Source organism: Balaenoptera physalus (genome assembly GCF_965194825.1).
Source record: "Balaenoptera physalus genome assembly, chromosome: 13".
Lineage (NCBI taxonomy): Eukaryota > Metazoa > Chordata > Mammalia > Artiodactyla > Balaenopteridae > Balaenoptera > Balaenoptera physalus.
The window spans coordinates 56,739,076-56,757,417 of NC_138892.1; the positions used below are offsets into that span (position 1 = coordinate 56,739,076).

The 18,342-nt window shown below is 33.8% G+C and overlaps 1 pseudogene across 1 annotated transcript; it reads left to right on the forward strand.

Annotated features, from left to right (window-relative positions):
• Positions 1 to 438: 438 nt before the first annotated feature.
• LOC309642010 (M-phase phosphoprotein 6 pseudogene) lies at positions 439 to 16,816 on the forward strand (annotated as a pseudogene). Its single transcript has one exon. The product of its transcript is annotated as an M-phase phosphoprotein 6 pseudogene (transcript).
• The last annotated feature ends 1,526 nt before the right edge of the window (positions 16,817 to 18,342 follow it).

Genomic DNA, 18,342 nt, shown 5'->3' on the forward strand with positions numbered 1-18,342 from the left:
ACATAAAGATAATAACTGTACTTATCACTAGAAAGTGAATATTACATGACTGCCAAATTTTGCATTGACCATTTGTTTTAAGCTCCTTCTCTGTCAAATAAAAATACAAAATACAGGTATGCACAAGAATAAACTTAAATGGGGGATCTAAACAATAATGATTCAAAAAAATGGGGAATCCAATGTACGTAAAAGAAGCCATGTAATATCTGTTCTGATTCACTCTCTCTAGCAACACTAGAAACAAAGTAACTTATAGCAGAGCTTAGGAATTTGCATATTGAATAAACAAAAATATTATTGAAGAAAGCAGTAGAATCATGTTAAAAATCTATTTGCGTGGACTAGCAATTACTATATGAGAAAATAAATGCTCAGGAGTGGAAGTACATGAAGGTAAATGTAGGTTACTTGGCTTTTGTAAATTTTAGACAACCTACACATTAAGAAACAGAAAATGTGTTTCTGAGGAGACTGCAAGGAACACGTCAGTGATTTAAATGAGCTTCATTGGACAGATTGAAATGGGCATGTATTTTGTTCTAAGTGATCGTTTCTATGTATTAGTAAAAAGACTTTTTTTTGGTAATTTTACTGGAATAATATAATTACAGCTGGAATGTTAGGTTTCTAAACAAAAAAACCCAAAAATGTTGCTTTTAGCGAAAAAAAAATGAATGTGAGCAGTTAGTTTTTCCACATCAAAACTGGTGAGGTTAAAGGAATCACTGCTATTTATAAAACAGAGAACGTGTTTTGGTCTACCCTTCTTGTAGATCAGTTGATTGTCAAATTATCTGCTTGACCTTAGCCACATCCTCAACAGAATCAGCAGAAACTTTGTTCTGCAAAGGGAGTTGCAAGCCAAATAAAAGTCAGTTTCCATATCCATTTTCTCAACATGGATACAATTTATGTTTTTCCTTTTGCTTAGCAAGCAGTTGTGCTACGAATTTTATCTTGAGAATTTTGGTGGTAATGAAACATTGCTGTAATTTAAAATGAGCCGAGCATGTATAAAAATGAGAAGAAATCTGTCTTTCTTGGCTCACTGAGACATTTTTTAAAAATCCAGTTGAAATATGCTATGACTTCCCTGAGCTCTGGCATAATTCATCATTTAAAAAAGTCAATATAGAAGATTTTATTTTCAATTAGTAAACATTTATCTGCCAAAGAGCTAGACATTCTTGATTTCTCTATTACATTTTAGAATATTTTACCATATAAGAATATGCAACCGTCTGTCTTTATATAACAATACATTAAATAAATTGTCAGCTAATACCCGGACATACAGATTTTTAGATCATTATATCAGGCAAATAGTAGATGCTCAGTAAATGCTCTTTTATTTTTATTGCTCAAAGTTTTATCCAGTCATACTCCAAATGAAGTATCTGATAAGAAAATATGAACTGTTTCCATTTTAAAATTAATATTTCTATATCTTAAAAGGATATAGAGAAATATTGCCTGAATGAAAATAACATCACAAAAAGCAAATTGATTCCTAACTATGTGTTGCAATTCATCCAGCAATATATTGATCTCAAAAAGAAAGTGTGGGAAATGGTAGTCAATAACATAAAGCTATAAAAACTTTCCAGAGAAAACAATATGAAGAAAATCTAAATTTTTTAATTTGTTTTATCTGATTATTTTATATAGATAATAGACCATTCTCATAACACTAATAACTTTAATCAGAAGTTTCACCGGAGATTACATGAAAGCAATTATTAGCGACATGTTCCATCAACATTCTCCTAAATATTTTGTAGTTTTAACATAGGCATAAAGCTCTTATTCTATCGATATATAAGAATAAAGATAAAATAATAAAAACAAAACTGTAAAGGAAATGTATATAATAAATCTGAAAACAAACACTAGATCATAAACGTATGGGGTTTATTTCTTCAAGGGCAGCTTTCATAGGAAGATTTCAAAAGTTCATAAAGCTTTTAGAGGTTCTGAGGCAGTGTTTTCAGCAAAATATTTGGTCAAAGAGAATTAATACCACTGGTCATTTCATAATGCCCTGGCCTGTCCAGAAGACTGTGGAATAGCTCACTGTAGAAGCTGTCAAAATATGATGAAATACTGTGTATTCCACCAAGTCAAGAATCACACTGGCCCTTCTCTATTATGTACACAGCATGACAAAAATGCGTAATAGCCACACAAGAAGCAAGGATGTGGGAAAAGTGAGCACACGCATACTGGTGGTTAGAATTTACATCCATAAAGTTTTTTGAAAGGTACTTTTGCAGTACCTAACAGATTTTAAAACTTTGTACATTTGAGAGGGAAATCTGACATCTAGAAATCTAAACCCCAGAAGTAGAAGTTCACAAATATTCTAAAGAATGTTCATTGCCAATTTGTTTTTAAACACTAAATATTGCAAATGACCCAACTGTTGATTAAGAGATGTATAGTTACATAATATATGGTATATCCATACTGTGGGAAGCTATGGAGCCATTAAGAAAACTGAAGTAGGCCTGCACGCACAGACATGGAAATATCACCAAAACTTAGTGATTTAAATATGAGTTGCCAAAAAGTGCATATACCGTGATCTCATGTAGGTAAAAAAAAAAAGCTATGTACGTTGTCTGCTTACATGTAAATGTATATAAATGCACAGCAAAAGAATGTATACCAAGCTCTTGAGTGGTAACACTAAGGATGAAAGCAGGCCTGGGGAGAGGAAGAAAAGACTTGCACAATTTACTCTTTATATTTGTGCACTTTAAATCTTTTATAGAAAGAATATATTTATTTATTAGTTGTATAATAAGCAAGGACTATAGTTTAAGCCAAATATGAATAATATTTGGAGTTTCCCTTGTTTTTATAGTATTGACATAAGCAATAAGAAGCTACCATTTAACAGAAGGCTGAATCTCTACTAGCTAATTCCTTTCCCACTGGATAATTAAAAATAATTTATTTTCTCTAGGTATTTCTACCTTTCTGCCTGCTACTTATCCATTTAACTCAAATTAAGAACAGCCAATATATATACATCACTTTTAAGAGTTAGAATCCTCATACACAGCCTCAAAGATTTCATAATTACCTTCACTATTCCCTTTAATAATATATTCACCAGCAGTCAGATAATTTTTTTAAATTTATTTAATACAGATCATTTAGGAAAACATTCATACTAAAGGAATTATCCAAAACTGGTTATTTTTCTTTTACCTACAAACCACGTTGAACAGGCACAGTGTGAAAAATGTAGTTGTCACCTCCTGACTGAGGCATTACACTCCTGACCACTTCATTTCAGTATCTAAAATCCGGGAATATTTTCTTCCCATTATGATCTAATTATGTAGCTTGAGCCCTGTCATTACATACACAGTAAAGATGGAAAAATAATATTCTTGTCCCATCCACATTAATTGGTTTTAAAACCAAAATTGATGGTGTCACGTGAGGCATCTTGAAATTAATTTCCTAGGTTGCATTTGAATTGTACTGGAAGATGCACTCTGCCTTTGGCTCCATTAGAACAATATTCTGTTCAGCTCCCATTTTATTACTGATATCTATATACGATACTTAAAAAGAAATGGAAAGGCAAATTTACCAATAAGAAGCAACAAAAGGATGCTTACGGGCGCACGCAGCATTGCACATGCGCAGCGGACCTAGTGGCGGAGCGCGGTGGCCGGGGTGCTCAGTATGGCGGCCGAGCACAAAACTAAGTTGTCCAAGAACCTGCTGCACATGAAGTTCATGCAAAGGGGACTGGACTCAGAAACCAAGAAACAACTAGAAGAGGAAGAAAAGAAAATCATTAGTGAAGAGCACTGGTACTTGGATTTGCCCGAGCTTAAAGAGAAAGAGAGTTTCATAATAGAAGAGCAGAATTTCTTGTTATGTGAAGATCTTCTCTATGGAAGAATGTCATTCAGAGGATTTAATCCTGAGGTTGAGAAATTAATGCTTCAGATGAATGCTAAGAACAAAGCAGAAGAAGTTGAAGAGGAAACAGTGGAGCTCGATGTGTCAGATGAAGAAATGGCTAGAAGATATGAGACCTTGGTGGGGACAATTGGGAAAAAGTTTGCCAAAAAAAAGAGACCGTGCCAATTACGAAGAAGATGAAAATGGAGACATAAAACCAATTAAAACAAAGAAGATGTTCTTAAAGCCCCAAGATTAAAACGGATGCCTTAAGATATGGCTCAGGGTTGCCTTGTGAGAATTAGCACATTTTGGAACTCATTCTGTTGGTTCCTCTATAGTTATTAATGCTGTAATGTTTATTTGTAAAGAAATGTATAATTTTGGAAACATGCTGTTTTTGGAACAGATGTGTGATGGATGTTATACATCCTTTGCTTAATGGTATTCATCAAGAGTGGATTTTTAACCCTTGATCTTCAACTACACATAGGTACATGGTTGCTTCCTAAAGAATTTTTTATCTCAGATTTTTAAAAATATAGTTCTCCAGTCACTGACCTTGAATTGACTCATGTAAACTAATACCAGTGTTTAAATTGCCCTTATGTTTATAATCATGTCAAGTCAGTTCATACATATATTTCAGAATCAAACATCATGAGAATTTATTATATGTAAATTCATCAAGAACAAACATGCCTCTCCAGGCTGAAGTATTTCCATGCTACCAAGTCAGTGTCAGTGTGTGGAATTATGTTTTTTTGTTTAAAGCCTTTAATTAAGAAAAAAAAATGTTCTGCAATAAATACCTGTTTTCATAAAAAAAAAAAAAAAAGGATGCTTATGGCAAGGAGGTTGATTAGGTTTGCATCCATATCATGCCACTTTGTTCTTCTGTTTTATTATTAAATGCCCTATTTAATCCATAGTCTCAGAAAAGTCTTTAAACCATTTTGTGACCATGCATAAGACGTTTCTAAGATAGAATAATTTGAATGAGATGTTCTGCACAATAGGCTGAATCCCTACTAGCTAATTCCCACTGGAGAACTGAAAATAGCTTGTTTTCTCTAGGTAATTCTGCCTGCTAATTACCCATTCAATTCAAATTAAGAGCAGTCAAGACCTATATAAAAAGGGGTCACTCAAAGTGACTTGTTTCTCTAGAATGGTAGTAAAAACTACTCTTCCTTAACATATAAGATTAGAATTTTCTTCATACACACATTGGTCAGAGTCAATATATAATTATAGGACACATGGGAAAATCACACCTCAAAGTATCTGATAAAATGTAATATTCATTACTATATGGTCAAAGTAAAATTTTAACAATTAAGAGGTGCTTGTTACTAACAACCGTCTCAGCCATGTGTTGAATATTTATTTTGTGGTATGTGCCAGTGCTTCTTCCATCTTTACTTTTGTACTTTTCTTGTCCATAATTACCTAAGAAATGCTTTTAAATCAAGTGCTTAGCAACTCTCCAGACAGATTTAAACCATATGTACTTCCTGCCATTTGAAGCAATATTCAAGAATTTAGAGGAAGGGCCGAAGTCCTACACATAATCCTGTGACTCTGGACCATCTCAATTTTCTTTTGTTTTCTTCCTCATCTGTAAAATAATAGGGAGAACTTGACATTATCTAAGATTGCACTTAACTCTAACAATATATGTTTCTAATTTCCTTTCCTCTTTATATCCTTTCAGACTTCCACAGAGTAGACAATATGTCAATCCAAGGAATATTTGTTAAAACCAAGTGGTTGTGTATGTTGTATATGTGATAACTCAGAACCTTTGGCAAGATTTTAGACAAATTCCAATTATTTGCCCAACAATTATCATCTTGTAAATATTAAAAATATCACGATCACCAATTAGTATAAAAATATGTGATTATGGCTATTCAAGGTTAGAGAATATCCTGTATACCCTGTTTCTTCATGTTACTTAATGGTAATTAATAAATTGTGGGCCCTTAATAGCTAAGCCAAGAAACATTTTCATAGATATTTTTATAATAAAAATCTGAAAATCAATAGCCATTGCCTCCAAATTTTGTAATATAGGGACTACTTTGTCTTTCCTATCAGTAACTGGGATGAGCCAATGCAATCTAAGACTAGAAGACAGGTCTCAATAGAAAAAAACTATGCATGTGATCAGGGCAGTCATACCCTCTCCCACAGCTTGACCAAATTTTAGGCAGGCTTCTTCCTGTCTCTAGGCCCCTGACCTCCTTTTCCTTAGAGTTTTACTTTAAAAAACTTGTCAGTGCAAACTCTTTCTCTGCTTCTTTGAAATGTATGTAAATCTTCTCCAAGCTTCTTGCCAGTTTACAACCCAGGAATGTTTTTCTTAAGGTTCAGAGAGTCATCCTTTTTTATTATTATTATTATTTTTCTTAAAGTACAGTTGATTTATAATATGTTTCAGGTGAACAACATAGTGATTCAATATTTTTGTAGATTATCCTCTGTTTAAATTTATTACAAATAATGGCTATATTCCCCTGCACTGTACAATATATCCTTGTTGCTTATTTATTTCATACATCGTAGTTTGTACCTCTTAATCCCCTACCCTTATTATGCCCCTCCTTTCTTCCCTCTCCCCACTAGTAACCACTAGTTTGTTTTCTATATCTGTGAGTCTGTTTGTGTTTTGTTGTATTTATTCATTTGTTTTATTTTTTAGATTTCAAATATGTGACAACACAGAGTATTTGTCTTTCTCGGTCTGACTTATTTCACGAAGCATAATACCCTCGACGTCCATCCACATTGTCGCAAATGGCAGAATTTCTTTTTTTTCATGGATGAGTAATATTTCATTGTGTGTGTGTATATATATAAAACATCCTCTTTATCCACTCATCTGTTAATGGACACTTAGGTTGCTTCCATATCTTGCCTATTGTAAATAATGAGATATCACCTCACACCTACCAGAATGGCTATCATAAAAAAGTCTACAAATAACAAGTGTTGGTGAGGATGTGGAGAAAAGGGAACCCTCTTGCACTGTTGGTGGGAATGTAAATTTGTGCAGCCACTATGGAAAACAGTATGGAGGTTCCTCAAAAAACTGAAAATAGAACTACCATATGATCCAGCAATTCCACTCCTGGATATATAACCAAAGAAAAGGAAAACACTAATTTGAAAGGATATGTGCACCCCAGTGTTCTGAGAGCAATCCTTTGAAATGTAAACATGGAGGAAGACAGCACCCCTATCTCTCAGTTTCTGTGGAAGGTTGGAGCCTAACTTCTGTGAGTACCTTACTCCAATTTGTAAAACTACTTCCTGTCATGAGGATACAAGAAAGTTTACTTTTCCTTTGAGTAAAGCGAATTAGCAAACACAGATGGCCGAGGATCATCCCTCCACTCCAGCTCTTAAAATCTCTCCAGACTTTTGTTTCAGGAAGTCGAGTTCAGTCTCTCTTGCCTGTTTAACTTTGGTGCAATTTTTGCTTTGATGCGTGAAAACCATGGTGAGTAAAGGAAAAATGTATCAAATTTGTTCAATTTGGGTACTTATAAAAAAACTCCAAAAAATCATAATCATAATATTGAGGATGCATTGTAACCTATTTCAATCATGTCCTTATAAAGTTGTTCAGGTAGGCTTACCTTAAAACAAATATTTTAAATAATTTTGAATTAACATCTGTTGGAGACAAATTTCACATTGCAGTTAAATTATTTTTCTTTATATCGACATCTCAGGCATTAGAATTAACACAATTCTGAGCTTATATTCTGTTGATTTAGGATGCACAGTAAATGGTTTCTTGCTTGTAAGAGCTAGTATTTTAATAGAAAAGACAAATATTGATTTAGAGAGAATTACTAAAAGCCCATACGAGAAAAGTGAGACAAGACTGAAGGTGAAGCTGAATGTTGCTTACATGCAGGCTTCGTGCATTATATATATAACAAAGAATAGGAGAATGTGTCCATAAAACAGCGAAGGAACATTAATAGAAAAATCATAATACATGGTCTTAAGTACAATTCAATAAATGTAATGCTCTTTAGTGCTTTTTTCACCTCAGATTACTTGTTCTTTAAACAATGGTTAGAATTACCTTTTAACAGCTAAAGATGAAAGAAGCTACCATGCAAGAGAGAAAAGATTGAAAGAACAAGGAAACAGACAATAGCACTTCAGATGAGGAGTGATGTGATTGGAGTGTTCTTATATATTATAGAGGAGACAAACGAGGATGAAGAATAAAAGGACACTGTGGATTTCTTTTTAAATTTGTTTTAAAAATCTCACATGGTTTCACCTCCATGTATTTCATAGAACTAGCAGGCATCTTTTTATCTCTTAGCTTCTCAGGTCTCTTTACAACTTTTCTTTTACTTTAAAAGAGAGAGACAGAGAGAGAGAGAGAGATCTTTTTGCTTTTTTACACATTAATTAGTTAACAAAACATATTTATTATTCTAGATCAAAGTATATTTTGCTATGCCTACACAACATCAAAAGTTAGCAGTATAATTACTGAGATATATAGGAAGCCAATGATCATCTGATAGCGTCGTACTTTTTTTCTCTCCCAATTAACTGAATTAAATGGTTGTTTAGGTATCACATAAATTTCACCTGAGATAAAGGTTCATTAAAACAATTAAGAAACTTGTCACCTATTCATTATGTCACTCTTTAATTCATGTCTAGTTGTTCCAGCTCTTTTTGAATTGATGCACTAGTTCCATTGTCCACTTGAAAACTGAAAAAAAAAAAATCAACAAAGCAGAAAGTGATCATGGTAACTAGACAAATGAAGCAGAATTCATAAAAATTAACTAGCTCTGGCACTAAGCAAAATTATGAATAACTTGCTTCTGTTTTAGCACACTACCATGTGCAGCTTTTATCATTATTTAGGACTAATCAGATTGTGTTTGGATAAATGCTTTAGCCAAATAAGCTACCAATAGAATTTCTTTCCATAAGTAATTGGTCTGTGGGAATCTGCGGAATTGGGGTTTAAAACAACAAAACAGCTCTGAAGAATTAATTTGACAAATCTTTTCTTATAATTTTTTTGTGTGTCCCATACTGTTTTACATTTGGTGCAATCTAATAAATAAAAAAATCGTAGTCTCAACACTCGAAGAAAATTTAAGAGTAATTTTGTCCAACAACTTTTCTGCACTTAAGCCTACTCGGTAGCATTGATGACTTTCCTGCCTTGGCTCAATTCCTAAAAATGTATCACTTACCACAAACAGTCTCACCGTCTGAGACAGCCAGTGATGCTTAAAAAAGTCATGTTTAGCTGCCCCTTAATACATCTGATTGTCATTTATGCTTACTGGTTTAATTCTACCCACAGAAACCAAACATAGAACACATCTAATTCCTATTTTATTTAACAGCTGTGTAAACACTTAGAGACCTTTATATGATGACCAAGTAACAACTACAAGAGATAAATTATATACCATTTAAAATGTATGCTTCCTTTTCTTGGATATTTTTGGGTTTTAATAATCTAATCATTCTTAGACCAAGTGTGATTCAAAACCGCTGGGTTCCAGAGAGGAGCCTGTGAGATCAAAGCTATTTTTATAACAATACTAAAATATCTTTTCTCCTTTTGTACCGATGGTGCAGAAACAATGGTGGATAATACTGCTAACACATAAGCAGTGTTAGCTTAGGTGAATCGAGACAGTGGCACCAAACTTAGCAGTAGTCATTGATTTATTCATCGTCACACATTCTCTGTTAAAAAAAAAAAACCTAAATGGGAAAAGAATTTGAAAAAGAATAGATACATGTATATGTATAACTGAATCACTTTGTTGTACACCTGAAAGTAACACAGCATTGTTAATCAATTATACTCCAATATAAAATAAAAAGTTAAAAATAATCCACTTCACTTAAAAATAATCTTAATGAAGAAGTAAGATTCATAGTGTTGCCATACCTCAACTCTTGTGAATGTGTCTTTTTTCATAATCTGTGTGATAAAATGGGAAGCATGCATAAAACGCTTTGGAAGCACTTGGCAATTGCTTGATTTGCGGGTGGAACTAGCCACTTTCTTGATTCAACACCATTTTTACTTGAATGAACAACTGACAGACAAAAGATGATTATTTGGAATTGGGTATTTGCCCAATTTTCTCAAAACTGATGAAGTGAAGCTGTTCAAAAATATGCGATATTTGTTGCCAATAATAAAACTTTAGCCTTCAAGTGAAAATTAAAAACTTGTATCTGCTACCATGAACTTGTTATCCTCCCAATACTTAATGATGTTTCTGGAAAGGCCAGTATGGGATAACACAGTGAACCAATATTTTCCAAATGACCAGTGGCTGATGATGCAAAATTATACCTGAGAAAAAGATTCACCAAAGTGCAAAATAGACAAATGAATCATAATGTAACTGTGTATGACAATTTCATTGATATGGGATCAGATCTCACACTATACCTAACTTTTTTTTTTTTTTAATAGAAAGTCTTTTTATTTATTTATTTATTTATATGGCTGTGTTGGGTCTTTGTTTCTGTGCGAGGGCTTTCTCTAGTTGTGGCAAGTGGGGGCCACTCTTCATCGCGGTGCGTGGGCCTCTCACTATTGCGGCCTCTCCCGTTGCGGAGCACAGGCTCCAGACGCGCAGGCTCAGTAATTGTGGCTCATGGGCCTAGTTGCTCCGCGGCATGTGGGATCTTCCCAGACCAGGGCTCGAACCTGTGTCCCCTGCATTGGCAGGCGGATTCTCAACCACTGCGCCACCAAGGAAGCCCTGTACCTAACTTTTAGGAAACTACTCCTTGTTGATTTTTGGTAGAGTATCAAAAGGGAGACTATCCACAATTACCTGCAAATACTCCTTCCATTTTCCTACTTCATATCTATGTGAGACTGTATTTACTTTACAAATGTTAACAAAAGTAACATATCACAAAAACTTAAATTCAGAAGAAGACATAAAAATCCAGCTATCTTCTGTTCAGACAGACTTTAAGGACAAGATTTGCAAAATGAAAAAAAATGCCACTCTTCCACAATTTTTTTCGTTCGTTTTGGAAAATATATTTATCACAAAAATGTTATTTACATAACACATAATGGGCTTATTTTTGGTATTTTTAAATGAATTAATAGATAAATGTTTTAAATTTTTTGTTTTAATTTCTAATGTGGTAAATATTGAATGACATAACCTACACAAGCTAAATCCCTTTGAGGTTCTTGGTAATTTTTAAGAGCAGCTAGAGGTCCTGCCACCAAAATGTTCGAGCGCCACTGATCTAAGCTCACTTACTCTTTCCATGTTTATCTCTTGTTGCAAACTTCCATCATACTACCTATTCAGCTACAATTAAGTTATATTAGTTCCTTGAAATTGCCGTGCTCTTTCATTATCTGGCCTTTTCTTTTGTTCTGTAGTACTATCATTCTTTTATTTTTGCCTGTTTTCTCTTTTTCTTCAGATTCTAACTTTAATATTACCTTTTTCCAGAAGCCTGTTCTCTTCTATCGTATGACCGCCTCCTCTATTTCACTTATAAGAACACTTATCCTACTGTATTTAATTACGTTACATTGGCTGTCTCCATGCTAAATGTCTCACTGTTTATGCCTAAATCCCTAGAGTTTAAGAATAACTAACATTCATTGAGCCCTTTGCCCAGGCACTGCTTGACATTTTACACATATTATTTCATTTAATTCTGACATCAAGCTTATTAGACAAATACTCATATTCTCCTTTGTTAATCATAAATTAGCAGAGAAGTTAATAATAAGTAGTTCAAATCACATTGTCAGCAAATATCAAAGCTGAGACTCAAACTGCATTTGCTCACCCATTATAATAAACTCTCCTCAGTATCTGGCACTTAGTGAGCATTCAACAAACCTTTGTTGCATAGATTTTCTATCAAAGATATTTTCTGTCCTTTGATTAATTTCCTGGATAGCACAATATTATATATTTGCTTATAATGTCATTATTTAAATATTTTTGCTATTAAATAAGACAAATGAAACCCATGGACTAATAAAATTTTAAATATTTATATAACTAATTTATTTCTTAGAATTGGTAAAATATTATTTAGCTTTAAGACTGACAAGAAAAAATAGAAATTATTGTACTATTGAAGAAGTCTTCCTGGGATGGTATCTAGAAAAGAATATTCATAAACATACTCAATTTTATTGTCCTCAGAGTCACCTAATACTACAAGTAGAACTGTGAAACACCTCATAAATTCCTTTTATTCTCATTCTAAAGAACAGTTTTCAAATAAATGAGTGTAAAGTCCACTGACCATAAACTATGCTCAAGAATAATTAATTTGAAAATTTGGTATGCTATTATAGAAGGAATAAAATTGCCAGGTTTAAATAAAATAGTTACCCATTTGATATCCCTTGATTCAGCCTTATTTGGTAGTCCAAACATTATTTAACATTTCAAATTGAGACTGAAAACTAACCATAGACAGATGTACATTCTTTTCCATACTCCCTTGTATCAGTTCATTTTGCCAGAGCATCTATTACATTTTCAGCATCACCATGATCTGGAGATGAAAGGGATGAAATTTAAGTTACATAAAGTAACCAAATCTAAAGGCAATTTATAGGACAATGAAAAATTTGTGATCTGGATATGAAGACAATACTGAAATGCAGACACGTCCTGGAGTAGAGAAATTGGGATTCTATGTAGAACTGATAGTCAATGGACCACTTGGACCAAAGTCAGATTAAATGAAATGTGTTAAGTAAATATTCTTGTGGAACACCATTCAACTCCACATTTGCATGTGGACACATATAGAATAATGAGGCTATAAAAATAACCTAAAGAATCTCCCTTTAGTTCTTGCATACTTTATATTGTGACAACTCTTAAAATGTATATAGAAGAAAGAATGTAAGGTGTGGAAGACAGAAAAACCAATAAAGTGTGTGTTAATTAATTAGTTACCTCTGTAGAAAACTAAGGCTCGGTCTCACTGGGGAAACTATGAGGAAACTACATAGAACACAACTCAGAATTGACCCTTCTTCCCTGGGGATAAAAAGGCTGGCTGAACTATATACCAACTCTTGTTCCATATTTGTTCAGGAATGACCCAGGGGGCTTTAACTACCTTGAATCTCAGGTTGCAGCAGTGACATGCCAAGCAGCCTTCTGCAGCTAAGGAGAAGTCCACAAGGCAGCAAGGCACAGAGGCTGCACTATGTATATTTAACATGGCACTCAGACCAGGTGAATGAACAGTATACCATAGCTGTGCTGAATTCAGGTGGGACAATGAAATTTAGCATGGTGCATCCAAGCATAGATCATCAGTTTTATCATTTGAATCTGCTTGCATCTTATGTTAAGTTCACTCTATTGCTGACTCTTCTAAGTGGTACTGCTTTCAACCTCTAAAAATAAGATTTGTTTACAATAGAGTTAAGAAAACAAGCTATGGTTCCTATTTGCTGCTAGTACAGAGGTTATAGTTGATATTCATCATCTTTTTCATCTACCCACTCTAGATTTCCCTCACTCTTAGCCAGCACGTCAGCTGGAGTAAGTTGCTTATCTGGTTGGGTCACCATACTTTGGGCATCAGAGTCCTTGGTGCCCTTTGCCTTGTCAGGTTTGGTTTCAGCAACTGACCATGCACTATTGTCAAAAGTCATGAAAGTTCCAAGAGATGCCCAATGGAACTCTTACAATGTACCCTGATGGAGGCACCCCATCTGGTGACCAGGACCTGCAATCCAGGAGAGCCTAGGGTTGCATGGGCACAAAGTTCAAATCTGCAAAGTCACTGAGAGTGATGATGATAGGAGCCAATCCTACTTCCACAACCTGGTTTGGGATTCATTTATTCTGACTGTTGGGCAAGTGTGCCATTTATATGTTTTCGTCCAATGTCTATACTCCTTCATGGAAAACGGCAACCCAGACCTACGTGTTGTCATCCCCAGGCTTGTTGTTTGATCCAAAGTGTTTTTTTGCAGGATCCTTTGTCAGTAAGTCAAATTTTCTGTAAAGAATCACACAGTTATTCTAGCCAACGTAATGTAGGCAGGAAGGTTTGCCTTCCTGTATTGAGTGGATGAATATCGCAGCAAGATCAAAACTTTGTCACCTCGACAGTGAAAGGGTTCAGAAATAATCAGTGGGGTTCCAATTACCTGGCTAGATCATTGAGAGACGTTACCATATCTGAAGCTCAGCATTTGCCTGTCTTTTTATGGTTCAAGAATTCAGGAACAGCTAGATCAGCCTTAGTGAGAGGGAACCCATGCTGTGATGTTTGTGCATAACTTCCATTTATGCTTCCATAGCTGCTCCATAAAATGCAACATTTAAACTTTTCTTAACACTTAAAACAATCACAGAAAGAATGAAACTTTGAAAGTCATAATATTCCTTCCAAATGTTACCTTTTAGTTTTAGAAATTGAAATATATATGAATAAAAAGGTCATTGTAAATAAAAGGCAATGAAATGGGATTTACTCAAGATTTATTTGACCTTTCAGTTGAAAAGATAATTTCTGAAAGCAGGTATATTTTCATCTACTTTCTAAATATTTTAAATTAAAATTACTCTTTTTACCTTAGCCAGAATTGCAGTGAAAACCAGAGTTCTACTCAAGAAAAGATTTAAGTTCATCTGTATTTTAAAAATTCAGTTACAGACTAAAATCAGGATTATTCTTCAGGAAGCAGTCTGGAAGTTTCATCACACATCAAGGCTGTATTTACACATATCAGATATTCTATAATATTTTAAGCAAAAGGTTTTTTAAAATGTTTATTATCAACCAATATCATCTGCTGGAGGGATGATTTGTTATGTACCAAAATTCAAAATATTTTATCACATACATTGGAAATTTGTCAAAGTTGTTATCTATATATTTTTTCATCACCCTCTCTTGAAAATATGAAGTAAAATGATATTATAGAAATGGAAAATTACTATCATCAATAGATAGTGAAAATACATATTGGAATTAGATGCATGGATACCAAATGAAGATGCAGAGAAGTGTTCCCTTTATTGAATTAAAAGCCTCTACTTTTTTTCCTATTTGATTTTTTTAAGACTTTATTTTTTTAGAGGAACAAACTTGAGAGAGAAATACAGAGATTTCTCATATACCCCCGGGTCCACACATGCATAGCCTCCCCCACCATCAACAATAGAATGTTACATTTTTATACCAAGGATGAACCTACATTGACACAACATAATCACCCAAAGTCCATAGTTTACCTTCGCATTCACTCTTTGTGTTGTACATTTTATAAGTTTTGGCAAATGTATAATGACATATATCCATCATTATAATATCATACAGAATATTTTCACTTACCTAAAAATCCTCTGTGCTTTGCTTATTCATCTTTATCCACTCCTGCACCCCTCATCCACCCTGATCTTTTTACTGTCTCCATAGTTTTGTCTTTTCCAGAACAACATATAATCAGAAACTGTAATACAGAGTATAGCCTTTCAGATTGATTTCTTTGACTTAGTAAAATGCATTTAAGATTCCTCCATGTCTTTTCACAGCTTGCTAGGAAGAGCCTCTACTTTTAAAATCTTTGTCAGATTCAAAAAACACCATATAGCTTCATCCATGTACAAGCTCAAGTTAACAGTGGAAAAATATAGGTACCCAATTATAAATTACTGAAGTCAGGACGTATATTGATCTTGTCCATCACTGTATATCCAGGGGTTAGCAATGCCTGATTCAGAGAAAGTTATTTATATACACACATGTTGAATGAATGTATCTAAATTGAAAATGTGATTGCCTCAGTTAACCATGGGTCATTTATACAACTCAAATCCAATATGTGAACCAAGCAGAGGGAATCTGTACTTTAAACACAGAAATCTTTGGGTTTATGGGAGACTTCTGCATCCTCTTTCCTCCTCAGTAGTGCTTTCACCAGCATGAGAATACTCCTCATCATGTGTTCAGCACACCCTGGGACAAAGAACTAGACATATTTTTCTAAAACCATTGCAGTGGTCTTGAAGAAGTGGATCTTGCACTTCTAAAACTCATTGTTCTTTACTCCATATTTTGCCACAGGTAGGAACCCAAGTAGACTAGACCTAGCATTCTGACAAGATTTTCACATCTTCCTTATCCAACTTTGAAGAACTGATAAAATCGCAGCTATGTTGTCTGTGGCCTGTTGTAGTCAATAAAGTGCTCTCCCATAAAGCATCTTAATTTCTTCTCATGACAGTCTTTTGAAATGGGCACAGAGGAGAATACTACATGCAATTTCTAGTGAAATTAAAGCTTTGAGAGCTAAATTCACATGTACAAGTTTGTACATTTACCAAGTGGCATAGTATTCTTACTTCAGGGTACATATGCCACTATGTGACTTAAATAAACTTGTTTATTTCTTCTTTATTAAAAAAATGAAGAAAAAGTTTTAGAAATTAAAACTAGTACGCATTCCTTGGATGAGAATGGATTTTTGGGTAGGAGGAAAAGGAACTACGACATCTTAAAAGAACACTTAATCTAAAGCAAACTTTTGCTATTTCTACCAGCAAGAGCAGCTTTGAGTTAAAGTAAATAAAGACAACATTTGACTTAGAGTAAGAACAAAAAGTGTAGATTTTGGATTTCTCCGTGGACAGAAGTTTGTAGCTCTTACAGTGATGACAGCTTGTCTTGGTAAAATGATACCTTTTGGCTAAGACAATGCACATCTATTTTCATGAAAAATTTAGCATAAAAATGTGTGTCTCCCCAAATTTGAAACCATTTAAAAAATTGAGGAGGCAACAGGAATAGTAAGGAATTGTGGAAATAAAACTACATCAAAAATCTGACTGGTAACTGGCTTAAATACATACTCAGTCTCTAGTAACTGTTCTTATGTGACTCAAAGCCAATTACTTCACCTCCAGGAATGTGAAATAAGTAACGTTGATTAGATGACCCCTAAGCTTTCAACCAATGCTCACATTCTATGATTTTAACTCATGGAAAGTATTTATTGGGTCACTGAGAAAACATAGTTTTAATATTCTTATTTGATTTGCATTATCATTATTCTGAAGAAAAGTTTGTAATGAATCTTAATAAATGCTTTCCAACTTGATGATTTCAAGCCTGTCTTTCAGAGAATTTTAGAAATCAAAGGATATGGGTATGACTTCCTTTTACATGAAAACTTTAGAATTTGATTAGAAACAATTTGGAGATGATTATATTCTAATATTCACAGTTATGAAGCTTGGATATCTTCACTACAAGTCCTTAGAAAAATATCTGAAAATAAAGAAATATAATGACAGCTAGTAGGACTTAAACTAACAGAGAATTTAGCTTCAATACACTTTCTACACCATTGAATCTTATTTAGCCACATATTCATCCTGAGTCAATAAAAAAGGGTGGGTACTTGCCTTGATGGAACACAACAAGCTGGCATGGAGGAGACGAGATATCAGCGTAATTCCCATTGAGGACACACGTGTCTATAGCTTCTCTTGGACAGTTTGTCAGTATTTTGCTCTGACTTCCTCAGCTGAACAGCTATACGCTAAAAACGCAAGGATTCTAGAGGTGGTAGAGTTGTAGATGAATATTCTGAGCAGCTTTATTTCATGAAAAACTAGAAAGAGTGTGAATGTCCATTAAGAAATGAATAGATAAACAAATTGTGATATATCTCCACAATGGCATACCACTCAAGAAGAAAAAAAAAAAAGGAAATGAACTATGATACACACAACTCAAAATAATTATGCTGAATGACAAAAACCTAGGCAAAAAAAAAAAGAGTACATACTATTTGATACCACTTATATAAAACCACAAAATGTAAACTGTTCTAAATTTACAGAATTCAGATCAGTGAAAGCTTGGGTGTGGAGGGCTAGAGCAAGCGGGAGAAATTACAAAGAGGCAGGAGAAAACTTTCGAGAGTAATGAATATATGTATTATCTTAATTTTGGTGATGGTTTCATGGATGTATATAGATGTCAAAAGTTATCAAAGTACACTGTAAATATTGATACATGCTGTTTATTGTATGTCAGTTATATCTCAATAAATCTGTTTTTAAAAACTCTGTGGAAGAATACAATGTTACAAAATAAGTTCCAAATATATTCATGTAATCAATAGTTAAGGGTATATATAGGGTTCACCCCTTTGGGGGAAAAATTTAGGGCAGAATTCCAATTTTTGCATTTATTTTTAGCATATATGTTGCATGATACATTCAAGGTTTTAAATACACTCCTAAGTACAAACCATAGAGCTGCATGCTATATGTAATATTCATTTTAATATTTGAACTTATTTTTATTGTGTTGAGATACACCATTCAAATTATTTAAACTGGT